This window comes from Ranitomeya imitator, chromosome 2 (genome assembly GCF_032444005.1).
Source record: "Ranitomeya imitator isolate aRanImi1 chromosome 2, aRanImi1.pri, whole genome shotgun sequence".
Taxonomy (NCBI): Eukaryota; Metazoa; Chordata; class Amphibia; order Anura; family Dendrobatidae; genus Ranitomeya; species Ranitomeya imitator.
In genome coordinates, this window is record NC_091283.1 from 520,861,741 (window position 1) to 520,870,379 (window position 8,639).

Below are 8,639 nucleotides of genomic sequence, written 5' to 3' on the forward strand. Positions count from 1 at the left end.
AAGTAGATGAAATATGTTCCTGGGCATGTGTATTTGTGATATTTCACCCATAATCCCCATACAGAACAATAATTATACCCATATTCCTATCAGAAGTAGATGAAGTATGTTCCTGGGCATGTGTATTTGTGATATTTCACCCATAATCCCCATACAGAACAATAATTATACCCATATTCCTATCAGAAGTAGATGAAATATGTTCCTGGGCATGTGTATTTGTGATATTTCACCCATAATCCCCATACAGAACAATAATTATACCCATATTCCTATCAGAAGTAGATGAAATATGTTCCTGGGCATGTGTATTTGTGATATTTCACCCATAATCCCCATACAGAACAATAATTATACCCATATTCCTATCAGAAGTAGATGAAGTATGTTCCTGGGCATGTGTATTTGTGATATTTCATCCATAATCCCCATACAGAACAATAATTATACCCATATTCCTATCAGAAGTAGATGAAATATGTTCCTGGGCATGTGTATTTGTGATATTTTACCCATAATCCCCATACAGAATAATAATTATACCCATATTCCTATCAGAAGTAGATGAAATATGTTCCTGGGCATGTGTATTTGTGATATTTCACCCATAATCCCCATACAGAACAATAATTATACCCATATTCCTAGCAGAAGTAGATGAAGTATGTTCCTGAGCATGTGTATTTGTGATATTTCACCCATAATCCCCATACAGAACAATAATTATACCCATATTCCTATCAGAAGTAGATGAAATATGTTCCTGGGCATGTGTATTTGTGATATTTCACCCATAATCCCCATACAGAACAATAGATATACCCATATTCCTATCAGAAGTAGATGAAGTATGTTACTGGACATGTGTATTTGTGATATTTCACCCATAATCCCCATACAGAACAATAGATATACCCATATTCCTATCAGAAGTAGATGAAGTATGTTCCTGGGCATGTGTATTTGTGATATTTCACCCATAATCCCCATACAGAATAATAATTATACCCATATTCCTATCAGAAGTAGATGAAGTATGTTCCTGAGCATGTGTATTTGTGATATTTCACCCATAATCCCCATACAGAACAATAGATATACCCATATTCCTAGCAGAAGTAGATGAAGTATGTTCCTGAGCATGTGTATTTGTGATATTTCACCCATAATCCCCATACAGAACAATAATTATACCCATATTCCTATCAGAAGTAGATGAAGTATGTTCCTGGGCATGTGTATTTGTGATATTTCACCCATAATCCCCATACAGAACAATAGATATACCCATATTCCTATCAGAAGTAGATGAAGTATGTTACTGGACATGTGTATTTGTGATATTTCACCCATAATCCCCATACAGAACAATAGATATACCCATATTCCTATCAGAAGTAGATGAAGTATGTTACTGGACATGTGTATTTGTGGTATTTCACCCATAATCCCCATACAGAACAATAGATATACCCATATTCCTATCAGAAGTAGATGAAGTATGTTCCTGGGCATGTGTATTTGTGATATTTCACCCATAATCCCCATACAGAACAATAGTTATACTCATATTCCCTTCTTGCTATATTACAAGAAGTAATTTCCTGGGCTGCATTTGTAAAATGTGCTGCCATCTAGTGGTGGAGTCTAGTATTGCAGCCCATCATCCCCTCATCCCATCATCCCAATATGCAGTTTAGTCCGTCCCGAGATAATTAAGGCTAAGTGCACACATTTGGTTCTATATTGAATATTGTTAATTGATAGACGGTTGCTATTACGTTCTTGTAAGTGCACACATTGCAGAATCTCCGCGCCAATTCCGCATCTCCTGCCGTGGGTACATCACATGCGGAATTGGCATGCGTTTTCCCGCTAAACACTAGCGTTTTACAAGCGTTATTAGCTTACAGAATGCTAGCGTTTTCCCCGCGATCTGTAGCATCGCTTGGAAAACTTGACAGGTTGGTCACAATTGTCAAACACAGTGTTTGACAAGTGTGACCAACTATTTACTATTGATGCTGCCTCTGCAGTGTCAATAGTAAAAAGATATACTGTAATGTTAAAAATAATAAAAAAAATCATGATATTCTCACCTTCCAGCTCCTCACGATGCTTGCGCTTCCAGTAATGCCTAGCGGCAATGACCCCATATGACGTAGCATGACGCGAGACCGCACGCCATCACAGGTCATTGCCACAAAGCATCACTGGGAACGGAAGCATCGCGAGGAGCGGGGGCGCTGGAAGGTGAGAATATCATGATTTTTTTTTATTTCAATTCTTTTTTTTTTTTTTTAAACAATTATATGGTTCCCAGGCCTGAAGGAGTCTCCTCTCCTCCACCCTGGGTACCAACCGCACATGATCCGCTTACTTCCCACATAGTGGGCATAGCCACATGCGGAAAGTAAGCGGATCAATGCATTCCTATGTGTGCGGAATCCCCATGATTCCCCACAAAGAATGAACATGCTGCGTTTTTTTCCAGAATGCGATTCCGCTGCGGAAAAAAAAGCAACATGAGCACAAAAAAATGCGAATTGCATTCTAATAATAGGATGCTTAATGTATGCTCTTTTTTTTTTGCGGCTTTATCGTGAAAAATCCTGAACGTGTGCACACAGCCTGAGAGGCTGGCTGTGATCAGTGCCTGACCAGGTAGCTGCATGTAGGTTGGTGCTGTCTGTAGAACGTAGCTGGCAGCTGGGCTCTATGCAGCGGTGTTAGCCGGAGTATTACCACAGCAGCGCGTGTTACTTCATATAAGCAGCAGAATCCAACGTAAGGCAAACTGTGTTTAATATATGCAGCTTGAACTGGAACAAAATAAGAAAGCTTTGACAGTAACTACCGATATAATCTAGTCCATGTAACACATGTCTCTCTGTGAAGGAAACAGCAGCAGAATGATGCAATCAGTGAGAGTCCTCTGACCTTTTTGTACAAACTTTAACAATCACAGCATAGCTGACAAATGAACACTCATAGACATTCAATGCAGACTACAACAGGAATGGAGTTGTTGCATTTAAACTTATTCCAACACCCCCACTCAACAACTGCTTATCCTGTTAGTCCCATTGCAGTTCTGAATTCTTCAAACTTGGCTCTTGACAATGGCTTTGTCAAAACATCTGCTAACATCTTGTCAGATTCACAGTAAACGAACTTTAGAACTTCACGCTCTACTAAGTCACGCAAGTGATGATGTTTAACATCAATGTGCTTTGTTCTTGCACTTATCCTTTCACTGCTGGCGAGCTTGATACATCCTTGGTTGTCCTCATAGATAACAGTTGGTTCAGCTAGTGGTTTGCCGAATTCTTCCAAAAGTTGCTTCAACCAAATTAACTCTTGACTTGCATGAGCAGCTGATGTATATTCTGCTTCTGTAGAAGACAATGCAACTGACACTTGTTTTCTACTGGACCATGAGATTGAAGTGTGTCCTAACTTGAACAAGTAACCACTTGTTGATCTTCGATCACTTGAGTCTCCAGCCCAATCTGCATCTACATATCCTCTGAGAATTAGATCTCCTGATGCAGAAATCTTTAGACTTAACTCTTGGGTTGCCTTAAGATACTGAAGAAGTCTCTTAATTGCATTCCAATCTCTTTGGCGTGGCTTGCTTACACGTCGGCAGAGAATTCCCACTGTGGCTGAGATATCTGGACGGGTTGTGGTTGCTATGTATAGAAGTGCCCCCACTGCTTGTCTGTAACTGTCATTTGTGGGTAGCAGATCTTCTTCTCCTTCCAATTTTAGGTAAGATGGATCCATTGGAGTTGATATGCCTTTGGCTTCTGACATTCCAAACTGGTTTAGAACTGTGGAGATTTTAGAATTTTGATTAAGAAGAAAACTTCCATCTTCCTCTCTCTGGATTTGGATTCCCAAATAGTATGTCACATCTCCAAGGTCCTTGGTCTCGAAATGCTTGTTCAGAATTTGACCTAGTTTTGAAATTTCTCTCTCTTCTTGATGCGCTATTATTACATCATCCACATATAGAATAACATACATCCAATCTTGTGATACACCTTTTGTATACAAACATGGATCCGCTTGAGACCTTTTAAATCCTTCGTCGATTAACACTTTGTTCATCTTAGTGTTCCATGCTCTTGCTGATTGCTTAAGGCCGTAGAGAGATTTTTGCATTCTGCAAACAAGGTTCTCTTTACCCCTTTTAACATAGCCTTCTGGTTGAGTCATGTACAGCTCTTCTTCAATGTCTCCATGTAGAAAGGCTGTTTTGATGTCAAAATGTCTTACTTTCATCTGCTGAACAGCAGCTATGGATAATAAAGTTCTGAATGTAGTTTGCTTGGCAACTGGAGCAAAAGTAGCATCATAATCTTCACCATATTTTTGTGAATATCCTTTTGCGACCAATCTTGCTTTAAAACGGTGAACATTACCTTCGGAGTCATATTTGTTCTTAAAGACCCACTTACATCCAATTGCTTTCTTGCCTTGAGGTAGCTCTGTGAGCTCCCATGTTTTGAGCTTATGAAGGGATTCCATTTCTTCATCAGCAGCTTTTATCCATTTTTGCTTCTTATGAATAGGCAGTTTTTGCATTTCCTGCCATGACTGTGGCTCTTCTTCTGGAATTGATCTGACCATATAAGAAAGGCGTTTAGCTGGAATTCCTTTATTTGATCTTTCTGATCTTCTGATCTCCTGAGGTTGGCTTGGTTCTTCTGTTTCTTTTTCAGTACTTTCAGAGCATATCCAGACTTCAGTATTTTCTTTGAGATTCTCTTCAATGTCTGGAATCACTGACTGAAATTCTTGTTCCTTAGGTTGAATTATTTGCGTAACCTCATGAAATTTGAGCGATACTGAGTTTTCATCAATCACTACATCTCTGCTGATTGTTACTGTGTTGGTCTGTGGGTGCAGGATTCTGTATCCTTTCTGAGTTTCACTGTACCCCACAAGAACTCCTTCCTTTGCATGAGATTCCCACTTAGAACGTTTTTCTTTGGGAACATGCACAAAAGTTTTGCTTCCGAATATCCTGAGATGCTTCAGGTTGGGCTTCTCACAGTTCCATAGCTCATATGGAGTTTTACTTGTAGCTTTACTTGGCAGTCGATTTTGAAGATAGGTAGCAGTCATGATGGCTTCTCCCCAATATGTTGTAGGTAGGTTTCCATCAAATAGCATACTTCTTCCACTTTCACAAAGAGTTCGGTTCTTTCTCTCTGCTGTGCCATTCTGCTCTGGGTTGTATGGAACGGTTGTCTGGAACACGATTCCATTCTTTTTCAGGATGGTTTGCACTTTACCACTTGTATATTCAGTTCCATTATCTGCTCGCAGTACCTTTGGTATTCTTCCAAATTTGTTAAGAACTGCAGCAAGATATTCTTCAAGTTTCTGTGGAACTTCATCTTTACTTTGAAGTAGGTAAGTAACAGTATATCTGGAATAATCATCAATGAATGTGAGAAAATATCTCTTCTTGCTGGGAGTAAGAACACTCATTGGACCACACACATCTGTATGTATCAAATCCAGTATCTGTGCAGATTTAGTAGTGCTTACTTTAGGAAACGATTTTCTGGACATTTTCCCTTTTAGGCAACTTGTGCACTTCATTGTTTGATTACACTGGTTGATTGCAATACCATTTGCAAGTTGAGCTAGTTTCTTTACTGCTTCTGGATCTCTGTGGCCTAGGCGTCTGTGCCACACATGAATACAGTCCTTATGAAAATCTTGTCTAGCACTGTAAACAGTTTCATTGCATTTCAGCTGATAAAGTTCATCTTTGATTTTTCCTTCGGCAAGGGTATGACCCTTCTTTGAAATGATGCATCTGTCATCCTTAAATGTAACTATATTTCCCTGTTGTGCAAGCTTCTTTACAGATAAAAGGTTACTTTCAAGTTTGGGAACATACAGCACGTCTTTAACTGGGATTTTTCTGACTTGTGCTGAGGATTGAACTTGACAATGGAGATAACCATCTCCTATTCCTTCTGATGTCATATAGTGACCATTAGCTAAAATTACCTTTTCAGACTTGCTTTCATCTAGATTAATGAAGAAATCTTTATCACGTGTCATGTGAGCAGTCGCTCCAGAGTCAATACACCAAACATGGTTTGCATATGGGCTTGTGCTGACCCCAAATGCAGTCGCAATACATGCATCTTCCTTCTTTACAGCTGTTTTAACCTTTTGATGACTGTCCTGCTTTTTAAACTGATTCATTCTTGCTTTCCACACTCTGCAGTCTGCTTTAAGGTGACCAGGCTTTTTACAGACAAAACATTCACGAGTTTCCTTTAAATGACTCTGAGCTTTAGAAAAGTACTGTGTCTTTAATGCTGCTTCTGCTTTGCATATATTATTGCTAATAGTCTCTGACTTTCTCTTGTATTCATCTGCAAGTTTCCCTTTCACATATTCTAGTGTGAGTTCATCATCTGGTCTGGCATCTAATGCAGTCACAAGCGTGTCATAACTTTCTGGAAGACCACTTAATAGTAATGCAGCAACATGAAAATCTTTAATTTCTTCACCAATACCCCTTAGGCGCTCCACAATCTCTAGGGTGTTTCTGATATAGTCCTGCATATGCTGGCCATCACTTAATTTAGACTGATACAGCTTTCTCATAAGATATAGCTTATTGCTGAGATTTGACCTTTCATGCACTTTCTGTAATTCTTCCCACATTTTCTTTGCAGTATCACATTTGCATACATGTACAATCTGGTTATCATCTATGCTGAGGGAAATAGTGCTTTGTGCTTTCTGATCAGTCTCTAGCCAATCACCCGGTACTGGGTCAGGCACAGGCTGTTCAATACATTTCCATGTACCCTCTCTTATAAGTAACATCTTTACCTTGAATTTCCAGGAGCTGTAATTGTGATTTGTGAGACTTGGCACTGTGTACTTCACTGCATTCCTTTCTGTAGACATTCTTGTCTCTTGTACCTTTTTTTTTTTTGTTACTGGCCCTTTAAGCTGCGCTGTCCGGTGCTCTGTACACTGCGGTACCTTTGCGTTCCGGTGTCCTTGTATTCCGGGGGTTCCTCTGTGCTGTCTGCGCTTGGCTCGCTGCTTATTCCGGTGACTGGGCTTTTTACCATTTACTTTCCGGTGGCTGGGCCCATAACCTGTTAGCCGGAGTATTACCACAGCAGCGCGTGTTACTTCATATAAGCAGCAGAATCCAACGTAAGGCAAACTGTGTTTAATATATGCAGCTTGAACTGGAACAAAATAAGAAAGCTTTGACAGTAACTACCGATATAATCTAGTCCATGTAACACATGTCTCTCTGTGAAGGAAACAGCAGCAGAATGATGCAATCAGTGAGAGTCCTCTGACCTTTTTGTACAAACTTTAACAATCACAGCATAGCTGACAAATGAACACTCATAGACATTCAATGCAGACTACAACAGGAATGGAGTTGTTGCATTTAAACTTATTCCAACAAGCGGACACAGCAGGTCCCGGTTTCCCCGGTGTGGGCCCTATCCACAAGACATGACCTCACACATGCAGAGATCTCCATTGGCCGTACTTACTGCCTCACAATATATGGAAGATATGCTTGGTAAACAGTGATACCTCCTGAAAGAGTTGGGAAGTTTCCCGGACACCCCATGTCTCCTCTCCCTGCGCTTCTCTGTGCTTTCTGGGCAATGCAGAGTTGTCTACCGTTTCACCAACCGTTTAGTTGTACTAAATGCTAAACCTGACCTGCCATTATGATTCTCCAGGCCATTACAAGTTCGCAAATACCAAACATGTATATGTTCTTTCTTATTTATGTAATGAAGAAAAATTCAACGTTTGTGTAAAAAAAGAAAAAAACCACCCCAGCGCCATTCTCCGGGTTCAGTCACTGCGCTGAATATACAGAGCGGCATCTGTAACCATGTTGCCGGCGCCAATGTGGAGTCAGTGTCACTTAGGTCCCGGTGCGTGGTTACATCTGCCGCTCTGTATACTTGGAGCGGTGACGGAACCTGGAACGCTGCTGGGGGCAATAAAGTTAATTTTCTCTATGCATTGTTCGGGTAAGTTTGGGCACCGGGTAGGTTAGTAATGCCATTAACCTGCAGATTAACCCCATATCTGCAGGTTAATAGCATTTTTCTGGTGACAGGTTCCCTTTAACATGATACGTTGCCGTATAGTGGCCCATAATATATGGTAGAAACTGCAGTCTGAGGTATATATTGGGAAAGGCTCTGACATGTTTGAGCAGAACCTTAGGAGAAAACGTCACTGGTGACTGCATCTTGTACATACAGGCAGTGTGGGGCGGACACCGCCACAGAACTTGTAATAGATAAATGGTAATTATTACATTACAGTTCGGCAGCCGCGACACGTGCAGGGATTGCTCATCACTAGTGGGGACCATTCTCCTAGTGGCTGGTTCTTACCTTGTCACTTTGTCAAGGGGAGGTTCAGTACCTTTATACTATTGACCTATGATTGTAATAGTTTAGCAATATCAGACAGCTGGTGGGCTCTCGACACCCACACTGATTAGCAGCTATAATGTCCGGCAGTCTGACAAAAACATTGCATAGGAGCTGAATCGCATTTTTACATACTGTTTAGTGGCTCCTACAGGGCTATGCATA